The following is a 16,990-nucleotide window of genomic DNA, read 5'->3' on the forward strand; positions in this document are numbered from 1 at the left end:
CCGTTTTGTAGATATTCTGACTGTCAATGAATAAAATGTTCATCCATTTATGCTTTAAGACTTTTTCAACCTTTCCCACATAGTTTGCTTATGTTTCGCGCATGCCCCTTGCAAGCAGCAATATGCTAGCCGCTTGTTGGGACTTGACGTTTTCTTCAATCTTGACCAATCGATGACATCTCGTGCGAGACCCCAGAGTATAACTACTTCTTTATCCTCTTAACTTTGTGAGGACTAAATTCACGTCGTCTAGCATTATCCTGCAAAGTATCTAGGCAAGTAAGGTACCTGGACTTGCCCAGATACTTTGTAGAGGTCGCGTAGTATGTAAGATCGGGCGCGCCTCGTTGACCATCACACTAGGTGAGAAGGGGCGAGTGGCCTGTAAGCCTAGACTTGCCCAGATATTTTGTGGAGATTGCACAGTATATAAGACTAGGCGCGCCTTGTTGACTCTCGTGCTGGACGAGAGGGGATGAGTGGCATGTAACCCTAGACTCGCCCAAATACTTTGAGGAGGTTGCGCATAATCCTAGACTAGCTCAAATACTTAGGGGAGAGAAGCACATAATCCTAGACTCGCTCAAATACTTAGGGGAGGTAGCGCGGCATGTAAGAAGGGTTAGGGCAAGTGTTAGAAGGCTGAGGGGTCGTCTACTTCTCCACCGTAATGGGGATGGTGTAATGTTAGGGCAACCTCGAGGCTGGACTAGCTCTTCTTCATGAGGGAGGTTGGGCTAGCCCCACCTGTTGACTCTCGCGTGGAGGTCGTCAATTCGGGTAGTTTGTGGTTGGGTCCGCTCCCATCTGTTGACACCACAAGAAGGGTAAATTGCACAAGAACTAAAACCTTGTTTTTGGATGTGCCTGTCCCTGAAACAATCACGCTTTTTTTTTATTAATAGTAACCATACAAGTAATTAGGAGGTTGAAAATAATAGCAAAAATAAAAATGTGCACCACAGAGCCTATATCGATGGAACATCCAAAGGTGTTCAGCATTCCATGGCTGTTGGACTTCGTTTCCACGAGAGTCATGTGGCCAATAAATGTAGGGGCCCTCCCACTGAGGTCCTAACTTGCCTTCGTCCCTCGTGATGGTTCATGTCTGCTTCATTATGAGGTCTCTAATTTTGAACAACCTCAGGCATACTTTTCGATTGAAACAGTGCTCCACCCTTTTCCTATAAGATGCCATTGTCAGTTCTACTTCCTCTCAGATCTCTCCTATTAGGTTGAGCTGTTCTTCGAGACATCATTGGTTGAAGTGTTGCTCATAGTGACGGACCAGGTAGGTTGGGACATCTACCTCAACTAGTGGCATGGCCTCGTGACCATACACGAGAGTGAATAGGGTTTCTTCTGTCTACGTCCTCATAGTTGTCCTGTATGCCCATAGGACGGCCGGGAGTTCCTCCGCCCACCCTTATTTTCAGTCGTTTAGCTTCTTCTTCAGTATTCGTAATAAGGTTTTGTTGGTCGCTTCCACTTGGCCATTTGACTGGGATGTCCCAAGGAGGAGTATTGAAACTTGATCCCTAAATCCCAGTACCAGTCTCTATAGTGGTCGGGAGTCAAACTGTCTCCTATTATCAGACACTATGCTACGAGGCACACTTAACCTACAGACAATGCTCTTCCATAAGAAGTGCGTAATGTTATTAGTCGTGATTGTCACCACCACTACAAACTTTACCCTACCTTTTCTCAAAGGTAGGGGGCCACCAGGTCGACCCCCCACTAAGCAAACGTCCAGCGGAGGTTATTGGTGTCAACTCACCCAACGGGTAGTGGATGATTCCAGCATACTCTTGGCATTTTCTACACTTTCGCACATATTCTTTGGCATCTTTTAGGGCGCACCTCCAGTAGTATCCCACTCGCATTGTCTTCTCTGCTAGTATTCTTCTCCCAGCATGGTCACCATATATTCCCTCATGTATTTTAGCCAGTACTTGCTGGGCCTACTTGCTTGAGATGCACCTTAGTAGGGAGTATTGTATCCTTAGCAAGATAGCACTCCATTAACCATGGTGTATCTTGCGCCTAATATTTGACCTTTCTCACCACCTCCCTACTGTCAGGAACTTCATTGTCATTCAAATACCATAGGATATCCTATGCCCACTCCGACGCGCCTGGTCCTACTTCCAGCAATTTGATCCCCATGGCAAGCACTTTGACGGTTCTAAGAATAGCCGATTCTTGTATTGGGGCAGCTTCTTGCCAGGACACTGTCTTCCCCAACCTGTCAGGATTTGTTGTATTTGGAAGTGTTGAAAATGAGCGCACTCGGCTTGCGCTAATGTCATTTACTTTTTCAATTTTTCACTCTTCGTTGAGAACTCGCCTCACACCTGGCTGACTACTACCTGGGAATCTACTCGGATCTCCACTTCCTTAATGCCCAATGACCTTGCTATAATAATACTGAAGGAGAGCACCTCATATTCAACTTCGTTTTTCATAGTTTTAAACACCAGGTTGCTAGTGTAGTCGTGCTCTTCACCTTTGTTTGTGATAATATGCACCCCTACTCCCTCTCCGGCCCGCCTAGAGGAGCCATAATGAAAACTTGCTTCACAGGCAGTGCATGTCCTTCCTCGCTAGCGAAGTCGGTGAATTCTACGATGAAGTCTGCCAGGACCTATCCTTATAAGAAGGTATGCGAGATGTATTCGATGTCAAACTCGCTTAGTTCCACAGTCCAATTAGTAAGGCTACTTGAGGCATCCGAGTTGCAAGGCCTTTCTGAGGGGGGCTTCTGTGTGGACCTTGACAGGGTGTGCTTTGAAATATTGTCAGAGCTTACAAGTAGTTATTATTAGTGTAAAGGCGAGCTGCTCAATACAAGGGTATATGACTTTTGCTCCCCTGTATGCCCAGCTGATGTAGTAAACCAATCTCTGGATTCTACCATTATCTCGCACTAAGGCTGAAGAGACTGCTTGCAGGGAAACAGATAGATACAGGATCAATGTTTCCCCGCACTGGGGTTGACTAAGTAGTGATGGGTTAGTCAGGTATTTCTTGAGTGCAATGAATGCCGCATCACACTCCTTGTTCCAATCTTGAACCTTCTACAATAATCTAAAGAAAGGTAGACACTTGTCAGTCAACCACGACACGAAGAGGTTAAGGGCTGCCAGTTGGTCGGTGAGCTTCTGTACATTGTTAATGCTCCAAAGAGAGGGCATGTCTAAGACAACGTTCACTTTTTCGGGGTTGGTTTCGATTCCTCTCTTGGATGCCATAAACCTAAGGAACTTTCCTGACCCCACTCCAAATGCACATTTGGAGGGATTCAGTTTCATTTTGTATTGTCTCAGTACCGCAAAGGCCTCCCAGAGGTTGTTCAAGTGCTATGTTGGGTCCTTGCTTTTGACCAACAAATCCTCCACATATACTTCCATAATCCACTCGATCTAGTCTTTGAACATTCGGTTGACTATCCGCTGGTAGGTGGCACTTGCATTTTTCAAACCAAATGGCATGGCGGAGTAACAGTATAGCCCTCAGTCAGTGATGAATGACGTTTTCTCCTCATTGTTAGGGTTCATGCAGATCTGATTGTATCCTGAGTAAGCGTTCATAAAGCTTAACATATGGTGGCTGACCGTTGAATCCGCAATGAGCTCGATGTTGGGGAGTGGGCATGCTTTGTTCAGCTGAGTCTGTGAAATCTATGCACATTCTCCACTTACTGTTAGGCTTTTTCACGAGCACCACATTGAACAACCAGCTCAGGTAGGGCACTTCTCGTATAAATCCCGCTGCAAGTAGGAGATCAACTTTTGCAGCAATCTACACTCCCAGATCTACGCTCAAGTGATGTTGTTTGACGGATGGGTCTATCCCTGGCATATCCTCGTGGCTCCATGCAAAGATATCTCAATGTTCTATAAGCAGTTGTTGTAGTGCTTCTCTCATGTCTGTGGTGATTCCTGTGCCGATCCTAGCGGTTGCCTTCGCTCGGCACTGATCTGATAGGATCAATTCCAAAGGCTCGTTGGCCTCTACCTTCTTCAATGCATACTCATCTCTCATTTCGTTTTCTGTGGGGACATATTCTGGGGCCAGGAGGCTCAGGAAGTGCCCCATTTCTTGGAGGTGCAACACGAGCTCCCCTCTAGTGTCCTACAGCTGATTTTCTGCCTCGCCCTACATTGTTGATTATCTCCCTTCCTTCCGCCTCCTCTCTTTGGTTGTCCTTCGAGTACTTGCCTACTTCGGTGTTCTATTTCACCTCCGAGCCTTCCAAGGGCGGGTTCCCGCAAGCATCCAAAACACACGTTTTCTATTGGAATTTTTTGAATCCCACAGACTTCACCAACTATTAACGCCGTATTTCATATACCTTTGGACTGGGTCCCTGATGGCTTGGGCCTTCAACATGTCCCACCGGCCTCGCTTGCTTGGCTACATACATGGCAGGCAAGAGCAAATCAGCCACATGCATGGCAGGCATGTCGCCCGCCACCTCACTCAATGGGCAACATCTCTACGAATTATAGGCCAGTGTTTATGCAAGTGCTACGCAAAGCATGGTACACGTGATGGAGGACAAGAAATCACCCAGTGTTTCACTAGCTCACAGTCCACATCACTTGAAAGATACTTGAGGACGGAAAAATTCCCTAGCAGTAAACTAACTCAGTTGAAAAAGAAAATAAACACAGAGAGGGAAGAGCAAGAAAGAAAATAAATAGCAACCAGTAGTGGGCAATGTTCAGTCTAGAAAATTTTGGCTCCAGTAGCTAAAATACTCAGGTTTTCCTCCCCCAAAACTTGTGTGAATTCTATTTTTACTAACATAATTGTTTCCTGTGGCGTGGAGCACCAGATGTACAGCCCCACTTGGACATCGTAGCGGAATCTCCAACAACTATTTATCTCCCCGCAAGGTACCAAATGGATGAGTTACGCCAAAAGCTGCTCTATCCCTCTTGCGGCGGAGTGTGAGTTAGTCCTCAGCTGCCTGACATCAACAAAATTTCCATCAATGAAGTCTCCATCAATGTAATCTCCAACAACATAAATCTCCATTAGTGAAATATCCAATAACTATTTACCTCCCTACGAGGTACCAAAGGGATGAGTTATGCCAAAAGCAGCTTAATCCCTCTCATGGCAGAGTGCGGGCCAGCCCTTGGTTACTCGACACGTAATCTCCAACAACAAATCTCTATCAATGGAATCTCCATCAACATAAATCTCCACCAGAAGAATCTCCAATAACTACTTGCCTTCCTCGTGGGGTGCCAAAGGGGTGACTATAATGCCTAATGCTGCTTTCTCCCTCCAATGGTCTAGCGTTGGCCAGTCCTTCGCTACCCAACACTTATCTTTCTCGTGAGCATCAACAAGTAGGGGTGGGTCCAGTCTCAAACTACCTAATAACTTACCTCCTCGTAAGGGTGGATAGGTAGGCCTAACCCTTGCAGTAGCCTTGCCTCCATCACGAAGGAGAGTAAGTCTAGCCCCTCGGCTACCAAACAACTTATCCCAACCCTTGCCACGATGAAGAGTGGGATTACTACTAGCCTGACTCAGCATTTACCTTCCTTATGATATCAATAGGCGGGAGCAAATTCAGTCACAAACTGCCCAAACAACCTACCTCCCCGCAAGGGTTAATAGGTAGGCAAGCGACTCAACCACCTCGTGCAAGAGAGTAGGTCCAACCTCTTGGCTACCCGTACAACTGACCTCACACCTATCATGGCAAAGTGTGGACTGGCTACTCTGTTGTCCAAAATTTACCTTCCCCGAGGGGTACCAGAGGGATAAGTGTAATGCTTAAGGTTACTTTATCCCTCCTGTTGCGAAGTGAGGGCCAACTCTCAGCTGCCCAACAGCTTACCATCTTTGTTATAGTCAACAGGCAGGAACGGGTCCAGTCCCAAACTGCTCGAACAATCTACGTCCCCTTGGCCATGAGGGACGATAGGCAAGTCCAACCCCTACAGGCCTAACCTCCCTACGAATGAGAGCAGGTCCAACCTCTAGGCTGCTTGAACAACTGACCTGGACCTCCTTCAAGATGAAGAGTGGGATCAGCGCCTGCCAAACACAACACTTACCTTCCCTATGATGTCAACATGTGGGAGTGAGTCTAGTCCCAAATTGTCCAAATAACCTGCCTCTTAGTGAGAGGCAATAGGCAAGTACAGCCCCTCAACTGCATGAACATTTTACACCAACCTCCATCATGGCAAAGTGCAAACTGGTTCCTCTGCCATCTAACATATTACCTCCCTGGAGGGACCAACAGGGTGGGCTTAGCCTAAGGCATCCCTACTTCTCCCCTAGTGGAGTGCGAGCTTAGTCTTTCGACTACCATACACTAATCCGAGAATGCCATCTTCTGCAATGGAATGCCAAATAGATAACGCGTCAGAAATTTGCTGCACTTCAATAAGATAGCTCAGATTTGCAAATTTCATTGATTTTTTACACTAGCTGGTTTGACTTTTGTAGCATAGACAAACATCTCCTACTTACCTACCCGTTGAGGGACAACTGGTCGGTCTTGCCTTAAAGTGGCTCACCCTGCCTTACGGCAAAGTGCAGGTTCAGTCTCTCAATCGCCCATCGTTAGTTTAGGAGTCGCATCTCCTCCAACAAACGCCCACCTCCTCTAAAAACTTAGGGCGAGTCCAACCTTAACGCACCGCTCGGCCTCCCTTTCCAAGTGCAATGGCCAACAAGGTGAGTCCAACATTAATGCGTTGCTCAACCTCCTCTGAAAACTTAGGGCAAGTTTAGCCTTAATGTGCTTCTTGACCCCTCTTGCCAAAAACAAGGCCTACAAGGCGAGTCCAGCCTGAACGCATTGCTCGACCTCATCTAAAGACATAAGGCGCCTCCAGACTTATGAATTGCTCGACCTCCCTCATACCTCCCTCATACTAATGAGGCTAGCCCAGTCTTACGGACTACTAGGCCTCCGTCAAGCCAAACAAGCGGGTCCAGTCTTTTTACGGCATGGATTTTCACCATTTTTATAACGAGTCAACAATCAAAAAGGTTAGGGACTGCCCGACCTCCTAAGTGCCCAAATAGGCAGGTCACTTGACTACCCGACCACCTTTGTAAGCACTTTATGCGGTAGAGTCCATCTCTCACCATAGCTGAGTTACGCGCTCGCACTTTACATGGTAGAGTACATCTCCCACCTTAGCCAAGCTAAGCACTCGCACTTTTCGTGGTAGAATACATCTCCCACCATAACCGAGCTACGCTGTGATAACTCACTCATTTTTTCTTTTTTAATTATGAGCCTCTTTTAAGTATCGAGCCTCGATGGCGTGTTTTAAAAAATATCAAGCGGATTTTAAAGCATGCCAATTATTTTAAAAGTTTACGAATATTTTAAATATTCTAAAAATATTTATATGTAATATTTTCAGTATTATTGGACTAAATTTGTTTAATTATAATATTTTGATGAATTCTAAAAATATTATAATTGTGAAAAATTATTTAAATTAAAATATATTACTCATTTAAAAAATATTATGATATTTAAATTTGTGTTGAAAACTCTAAATTAATTTAAATGGTTTTATCATCTTCGAATAATTAACGAGACTTCATCATTTTAATTAATGATGAAGGAATATTATTTTATAAACTTTAGTTTATAAAATAATATTCTATCTTAATTTCTCTCAGTATTTTATTTTAAATAAAACACTCACGTATTTTCGAATCAGTATTTAAACTCATCGATAAGTCGTTTTGAAGATCCCGAAACAAAGGGCCTGGATTAAATACACAAGCCTCTCTCTCTCTCTCTCTCTCTCTCTCTCTCTCTCTCTCTCTCTCTCTCTCTCTCTCTCTCTCTCTCTCTCTCTCTCCGCCGACAGAAGCAACTTCCCCCCTCCACCCGTGCTCATCCAGCCCTACCCCTTGTTGTCGTGCCCAGCCTCACCGCTCCACCACAACAGCTCCACCACTCCATCGGCAAGCCCCACGCACCCTCTCTCTTCTCTCACAGTGTCTCTAGTCGAAATGGGTGAAAACCCATCCCTCTCCTCCACGCCGCAGTACACGACAACCATGGTCTCATCGTTGGTCACCAGCTGCCCTCTCCCACCGGTGAGCTCTCACGTGCTCTCTCTCCTCCTAGAGCAACTTGACTGAAATGGATTTCAAACACATTTCTCTTCCTTGTGCCGCCATACGCGGCCAACTTGGCCACCAAGCACCACCACCGTGTTCCCTAGCCACCAAGGAACTACCAGTACCTCTTCACCTCCCTCACGAGCCTCTCTCTCTCTCTTTCTCTACATGAAATGAGTCTCTCATGGCCTAGATCTACCACCGATGGCCCTAGAGCTGCCGTGCTCCACCTCCCTTGCCACCAAGCATTTCTGCTAGCCTCCCTCTTTCTCTCCCTAGCTCCCCACAAAATTTCATAGCCTTTCTCCACCTCAAGCACATTCACTCTCTCTCGAGTGCACTGTTCATGGCGTGATGTTGCCGTGCTCTGCCACCCAGACCACCACAAGGCAACCTTGAGCCTTTCCAAGACCACTCCTAACTATTCACAAGTTCAAACCGCCATTTTACATAGTGGACAACCACTATACGCAGTGTTAACTGCCAAGTATAACTCCTCCAATACCTTGATCGTGGCAAGCAGCGAGCGACGTACGGGTTATTCCATTGATGGTATAATCCTCTATCTCTCATTAATTATGATATATGTTAGTTAATAGGTTGTGGACTGTGCTATTAGTAATTGTGGAGTTCGCTGCGTAGTTGTAAAGTGAAGTGTTGCATAGTTGTGAAGTGAAGTGTGGCTGTGTAACGAAGTGTTGGGCATAATCATGCAGTGTTGTGGGTTGTGCTATGAAGTATGGGCATGAGGTGTATGCTGTAGTTGTGATGCGGCGTTGTGTGTGAATGGAGTATACGTGGAGCGTACTCTATGTAGTGCAGCGATGCACCGTGTGATGTGTACCGTAGTGATGTATAGCGTAGAGTGAAGAGAGTACACGTGGCGTGTGCTCTGTGTTGTGTAGCGTAGAGTGTATTGTGTAGAGTCAGAAACTGTGCAACAGTGTCCCAAAGTAGCTGCGACGTGGCCTGTAGTCTGAGGTGACGAGTGTCACCTTATGGTTGACTTATGACTGAGAGTATGTGTGAAGTGGTGGAAAAGTATCAGAGTAGTGCAGCGGAAGCATGAGGGGCATCGTGACGTGACTCAAGATTAGTCTCGAGCTATGTGACACGACAGAGTTGCTTTGTGGATGCAGTCCTCTTGTTAAGTGTTGGGATGAACTTGTACAGGGTCAGAAAGTAGGAAAGGTCATATCGACTTGGTCTAAACAAGTTGGTATTGTAGTATGTAACTTGTTTATACAAGCGAGCGTTCATTGAACTATAAGTTAGTCTTAGGTGATAAGAGGGATACAATACATGTGCCTTTGGCGAGACACATGTGCCAGACAGTTTTACCATATGTAATGGGTAATTTGTCTTCAGCATGGTTGCACGATGTTTAAGCCTCAAAGTTTGTTTAAAGTCATGTGGCATGCATGGATGGGAATGAGGATTGAGTCTGGGCTAGGGCGCATGAAGGTAGTGACAAATATATCGTCTAAGGTTAGATCGCGTGACTCTGTCAGTCAAAATCATGCATCGGAATGTGGAAATAGAAAAGCAAGACAAAAGTCTTAGTGTCTTAACCCTAAGGTGAATTACATAGGTTCACTTTAAGGAAATGACTTCGAAGGTTTTAGCGTAGTAAATGGCACGTAAGATCCCAGAGATGGATGGAGAGTGTTCCAAGTGAGGCATAGTTCTGTTTCTATTATAGTTACTTATGCGTTAGACAGAGAATGACGTAAGGTTATGTGTATGGATGTAGGTTGCCATCTGACACGCACACGAATGGACTACATGGAATGAGTATGACATGAAATCCAAATAAGTATTGCGTTCATACTATTCTAGAATTTTTTTAAATAAATGAAGATAAAAACAAAAGCTTTTTCTTTAAAATGCTCTTTTCTCTATGAAACACGTTCTACGAAAAAGAACGCTAAGCCTAAGTTTTCAAGTATATGTAAGTAACGGCCCTCCTTGGCAGCCCATTTTCACGCACCCAAAATATGTAAGTATATTCATGTAGATGGATGCTCTAAGTGGTACGTATTGTATGTATGTTCACGAAATGAAATGAACTGAGGCTTTGAAACGATGCATGAATTGCCGTTTTAAATGATGCCATAAAGAAAACTTTTTCTTTTTTTAAATGTCCAATGCTTTCAAAATGACTTTTTATGAACGAAAAGACTGTAAGAACTGTAAAGAATTATAAGAACTGAATGAAAGAAACGTAAGAACTGTAAGGACTGTAAAGGATTGAATGAACTGTGAAAGGACTAAAAAGGAATGAACGGTTTGAATGCATGATGTATGAAGATATGTAACGGCCATATGAATGGAAAGGAAAATGTACTGAGGGGCTGGACTGGGCAGATTGTAATGTCGGGTAAGTAGTACTAGTAATGCACCTAGTGTTGCACCTTGACGGAATGGATTCCCAACCTGTTGCTATGGAAAAAATTAGGTCCAAAAGAACGCTAACCCAAACACACGGGGCGCAATAGTGTGCAACGACCAATGAAAGTGATAAGAAAAGAATGTATGCATGTATGTTAAGAAAAAGTGCATGTATGTATGAAAAGACGTATGCATGAACATGTGTAAGAAAATATGTATGCATGAAAAGACTCTTTAAGAAATGAAGGTAGTGAGGCGTGGAAAACTATTTTACGAAAAGAAAACGTTTTCAAAGAAAAACCCCACCTTGCAACATTTTAAAACCAATTGAATGTCTATACATAATATGTATGGAGTGATTAATGCATGACTAAAAACTTATGTTATTATATTTTAACTGTATGAAATAATGTTTACGAGTCATTGACTCATTTTAGTTTTAATGTATGCCCTCCCAGGGACAAGATGAGCATGACGCATTAGGATGGGCATAACCCAAAGGGAAGAACATGAGAGCTTAGGCAAGATACTTTGTATGAGAGATCTTAATTATAAAATTTAATATTTTCTACTGTAACCTTTTAAATTAAGAAATAAGTTTTATTTGTAAACATAGAGTCTTTTGTATCTTGGCATGAAAGGAAAGTAAATTTCAAAAGGAACCGTAATTCCCGTCTATTTTTATTAAAATAATTTTCTAAAGGACCCACTACAAGGACGGGCATTACATACTCGCTTGCACTTTACTTAGTCAAGCCTATCTCCTGCCATAGCTGAGTTACATGCTTGCACTCTCCTACCATAGCCGAATGCCTCTCCTGCCATAGCCTAGCTTCGTACTAGAACTCTACGCGGTCGAGTGCAAATCCCACCATAGCCAAGCTATGCACTCGCACCTTACGCGATCAAGTATATCTCCCGCCATAGCCAAGCTATGCGCTCACACTTTACAAGGTTGAGCCCATCTCTTGCCATAGATGAGCTACACGCGTACTTTATGCGGTCAAGCCCATCTCCTACCATAGCCAAGCTATGAGCTCGCACTCTACTCAGTTGAGCGCCTCTCCCACCATAGCCGAGCTTCACACTCGCACTCTATGCGATCGAGTGCATCTCTCACCATAATCAAGCTACGCGCTTGCACTTTGCGCAGTCAAGCACATCTCCAGCGATAGCCTATCTACGCGCTCACTTTGCGCAGTCGAGCCCATCTCTAGTCATAGACGAACTATGCGCTCTCACTTTACGTAGTTGAGCCCATCTTCGGCCATAGTTGAGCCCCACGCTCACACTCTACGAGATCGAGTCTATCTCTCACTTACCTCGCCATAGTCAAGTTATGCACTCGTACTTTATGCAATTGAGCCATCTCCCGCTATATCCAAGCCATCTCCCACTTACTTCGCCAATACAAGCCTTGTGCTCGAACTCTACGTGGTTGAGTCCGTCTTCCGTTTGCCTGGCCAAGATGAGCCTTGTGGTCAAGCCTATTACCCGCTGACCTTGCCATAGCCAAGCTACAAGCTCGCACTCTACGCAGTCAAGCTCATCTCCCACCTAATCCTACGTTCAAAAATCTAGATTGCTTAACTCAAGGGGAACGAATGAATAGGGACCAGCTCTCGGAACTTATTTCTCTACAAACTAGGACAAATTAGTTCGATTGCATATTTTACTTTTAATATTCTCAAGATCTTATTTTTTGAGCAAATTACCCTTAAGAATCGTGGGAAACTATAATGGCGTAAAATACACCAAACCCAAAATGCTTCTCAAGGCACAAGCCATCCAAGGGCCATCATTAGAAGATAAAATAAGAGAGATAAAAATGGGACAAAGAATGGACAATGGAAGGTAAGATGTCAGGGTATCGAGGAAAAGTGGGAATGACATATAAAGGAAGGGTGATGTGACCTAAAGCGGAAAGGGTAGGAGATAAAAAGTATAGATACATACGACTTCGGGGACTTTTGGCCACACTTCCCTAAGGAGGCTTCTTCAACCTCACGACTGTGGTTCCAGCGAGGAGATCTCCATTAGAAAACAAACTTTCAAAATTTATTGTATAATGAGGATGAGAGACCATGAGAGACTATAAAACAAACTTATTATAGTGGATTCTCCCTTCCCCGAACCCTAATGGACGTATGCCCAGTATTAAACCACGTAATCTACTTGTCTCCCTCTATTTATTTTCCTATATTTATTTACTATTTACTGCTATGGACGTATGTATCGACACCATATAGCCGCACCAGACCACTCTCGGGAGCCCACACAACACCAATCCAGTTCTAGCACAACCTTAGTTTGGCCGGGAATGGATTCTTCTCTCCTCTTAAATTTTTTGCCCTTTTTAGACATTAACAATAAGCATTTAACTTCTATGTAATATTATGGCTTACGATTAATATGGAGTTAAATCATAGATATTTCTTTTTCATTTTATTTGGTTGTTCTGAACATTTTCCCATCAATTAGTTGGAAAGATATTTCTCATGTAAAAGGTTGATAATTTTGTGAATGCTTTTCTGTTCTTTTTGTGATGAAATTGATCGTCCTGTTGACTTGAGAGCTTTCATAACGATACCTTTTTAGACTACTAGAAAATTATATGTTGACTTTTCTTGATTCATTCAAGTCAGGTTATATACATACATACATACATATATATATCAACATGCATCATATTTGTAAACAAGTTTGTGAGTACTGACCATAAACAAAAGTTTAGTAAAAAAACCCTAGTGAGAGAAACTCTCTCTTCTCTCTAGAAAAGTTCAGGGAAGCCGTTTGAGGGAGGTGGAGCTTTGGCTCCTCCCTCCCTCCTCCATTGTTTTCATTTTCTGTTTTGAGTTAACACTTTCCTTTGAGAATAAAAGCTGTTTGGCTGTGTTGATGTCCATTGAGAGACCGATGACTAGCCGTTTGTTGCCAAGCCCTTTTTCCTCAACAAATCACCCGGCCGGGTGGAGATATATTCCATGGTGGAGGTGAAGGGTTTCGGCTCCGAAAGGTAGGTGTTCTTGACCGGTTTTTTTGGTCTTCTGAGGGGACAGTTTTGAGATTTAAGGCATGGGCTGGTCATGGAGCTTGCTCATGGAGATGGATTTTACATGCTGGCTGGGGTGCTTGTCTACGGGGTATAGAACTCTGTTTTTCCATGGAAAACAGAGGTTTTTTTGGGACGCATGCCGAGATGCATAAAGGGAATAAAGCTTCTCCGAGGTGGATCTCAGGCGTAGCTCACGGCGGAGGGCTTCACGCAGTCAAACGGTGGTTGTCTTTTTCTACTTTTCTGCTTTCGGTTTGTTTCTTTCTGGTTTTTGGAGATCTCTCTTTGGATGTCTGTGTGAGTTGATTCGGGTGATTTGCTCCTGGAGATGAATTTTTGCATGTTGGTTTGGGGTGTTTCCCGCGGGGTATAGGATCTTTGTTTTAACCATGGAAAACAGAGATTGTTTTTTCGGGTTGTATGCCGAGCTGCATGAAGGTTTAAAGGGGTTTTGGGGTGGAGTCCGGGTGTATCTCATGGCGGTCACTCCTTAGGATGATGGCCAGAAATTGTTTTCATTTTGGTTGTTTAGATCTGCAACAGAAATCTTTGTTTTTCGTCTTTGGTTGTCTAGATCTGTTAGATATGGTTTTTGGTTTGGGTGTCCGGAATAAGCTTCTCGGCTGCTCGATTGGTTTCATCTCTGTTGCCGTTTAGTCTAGCCAAAGTGGTGTAAGGATGGTTTTGGTGGTGTAAGGCTGGCGATGGTGACGGGGATGAAGCTAGCGATGGTTTGAGAAACCCTTATGCATGTGGCGGCTCGGTTTCGGTTCGCTAGTTGTTAGGTTTCATCGTGCAGGAATGGCGTGGTGCAGGCTGCCTGTGCGTGATGTAACTGACAGATATGTGTGCAGAAAGGGGCATACGGCATACAGCATAGTGTCTTGAATTTTTGTTTTGTCAGTGTCTGTTATGGTTGTTATTTTAGTTTTTAATTTTTTGAAATAGGCAAGTACCTCTCCTCTTTTGAGGATGGAGGTTGTGAGTCTTCTCCTCTTGTAAAGGGTGATGGTGGGATAGTTCCTCTTCTCTTTTAGAGAATGAGGTTGGTTAGTGTTGTTTTTCTCGCAGACGAGCCGAGATGGACATTTCTGGTTATCAGAGTCTCGCATCTCAGTATGGTGTCGTCATTGGAGAGCTTAGAAGTTTTAGACATAGTCCGGCGCAATGAAAATTGTGTACGGGGGAGCGTACAACCGATGGGTAGTTGGCTTGTCATCGAGACTTGTTACCCGTGATTATTGGTCACAGCTGTAACTTCCTTCATTCAGTAATGAATTGAAGTCTATTTAAAAAAAAAAAAAGTTTGTGAGTAATTTCTTCCTTCAAACTTTTGTAAAAGTTTCTAAAACTTTTCAAAACTTTTCATCCTTCCGTTCAACATTAAGAGGATATGTGGAATAATTTTCATCTGACTAATCTCATCTTTTTCAAACTAATTGTTCACATCTAAAATCGGTAGAAACTTTTCGTCCTTCCCTCTCTCTTCTTATTCTTCCCTTCGGATGAGTCCTCCCACCTTGGGTTGGGTTTAGAAAACATTATAAACCTGTTATATTTCCTTCTACTAATTATTACAAATTTTTCAAACAATAACAAAAAATCATTTAACTTTTCTAAATCTCAAATCAAAAATTATATTATAACAATATTTAGTTCTATAATATTTTTATTCAACTTTTTCTCTCTCATTTCCAAAAGCCCAATAAATATTTAACTCAAACTATCTTATTACTATTTACAAAATTCTCATTTTATCTCATTCCTTAAGCATCATCAAGTATCTCATTCCCCAAACTCATGGTTTTGGTGCGAACAAGTTTGAGATTTCATTTTGATTCAAAATTAATTTCAACTCATCTTATCTCATCTAACCATCATAATTTCTTTTAAATTTTCACATAAAATATAATAAACAATTAAATTTTTTCAAATCTCAAAACAATAATAATATTAAAAAATAATATTCTATTAATATGTTATTTAATTTTCAATTTTTATATCCCTCATCTTTTTTCAACTATCCAAACCTCATCTCAATGTGTTGGCCTATTTGTCACAACATATGAGAATATTTAGGTTGCATTTGGATGCTGAGGTGATCCCAAATGATCTGAATTAATCTACATATGAATAATAATATTTTATGAGTTTTATTAAAATGTGTTTGAATATAAATAAAGTAAAATGTGTGTTTAAATGTATGAAATATTTTAAAATAAGTTTAACGTTATATGAAAAGTTTGAAAAAGTGGTAAATTTTATTAATAATTAATTTAAAATGAATTGAGGTGATATTGCCATCCAAATATAATATTAGATAACAAAATCTTCGTAAGTAAAAGATTCGTGCAACTTGTAAGTTTGATGTGTCAGCATTCCACTTATTGTGAGATATATTATAGTTATAAAACATTAAAATATTGGTATTTTTTAAAATTAATATTATGGGTCTTACTTCAATGATGTATTGTATGTGGGTAAAAAAGCGTACGAATAACATAAGAAAATGAATAAACGAAAAACAGGGAATTACATATTTAGTAATAAAATTTATTATTATTATATAAAACTGAAAGTTTTGCTAACTTGGAATGTTACTTTGAATGTAAGTAATAATCTATGATAAAAAGAATATAATCCTTTTTATATTTTTAAATTAATCGATAATCATTTATGGCATGTGTACTCAAAATTAAGAGGTTGTTTAGCTCTCACTTATAAGTGTAATCTAAACAGGCTACTCATTAGGTAGTGTTAATGCCGAAAAATTGCATAATAGTTCGGAATGAGAGAGAATCGTTCCCAACCCACTATGATAATTTGGGCATCAGTAGGTATGGTTTGTAACCCCCGACAGTGGTTCCATGTGGCTGAATAGTGTCTATCCACACATCTATGATAGTGAATGGAAAATATATGCAAGAAAAATAAAAATAATGAGACACAAATTTACGTGATTTGGCATAATATCTATATCTATGGGCGTTTGGAGAGTAGAAATCATATAACATGAGTATTTTATAGTCTCTCATTTTTCACAATATAATGGAAGTTGACGATTTATTCGCTAGATGAGATATTATTGCCAAAGCTCTCATCGTGATGTTGAAAAGACTGAAGAAGAAGTCTCTTTCTCACTTGGTCTAATCCATTTTTATCCCTTGCCTTGAGCGTGGTGAGGAATGTTAGCCTTTTCTTTTGCATGTCTAATCATCTATCTTTTCTCTCCTTTTACATTTTCCTTTCTATGGCCATATTCCCTTTCTTTTGAAACTTTCTTTTCCCTTGTCCCATTTTGTTCATTCATTCTCTCTCCATTTGTCTTCTAGCATGAGCCATTTGATGGGTTGGGCGTAGGATATTTTATCCCCCTTCAAGTAGCTCGAATTTAATTCGATTAATCTCTACTTGCGC

The sequence above is a fragment of the Carya illinoinensis genome, chromosome 7 (assembly GCF_018687715.1).
Source record: "Carya illinoinensis cultivar Pawnee chromosome 7, C.illinoinensisPawnee_v1, whole genome shotgun sequence".
NCBI classification, from domain to species: domain Eukaryota; kingdom Viridiplantae; phylum Streptophyta; class Magnoliopsida; order Fagales; family Juglandaceae; genus Carya; species Carya illinoinensis.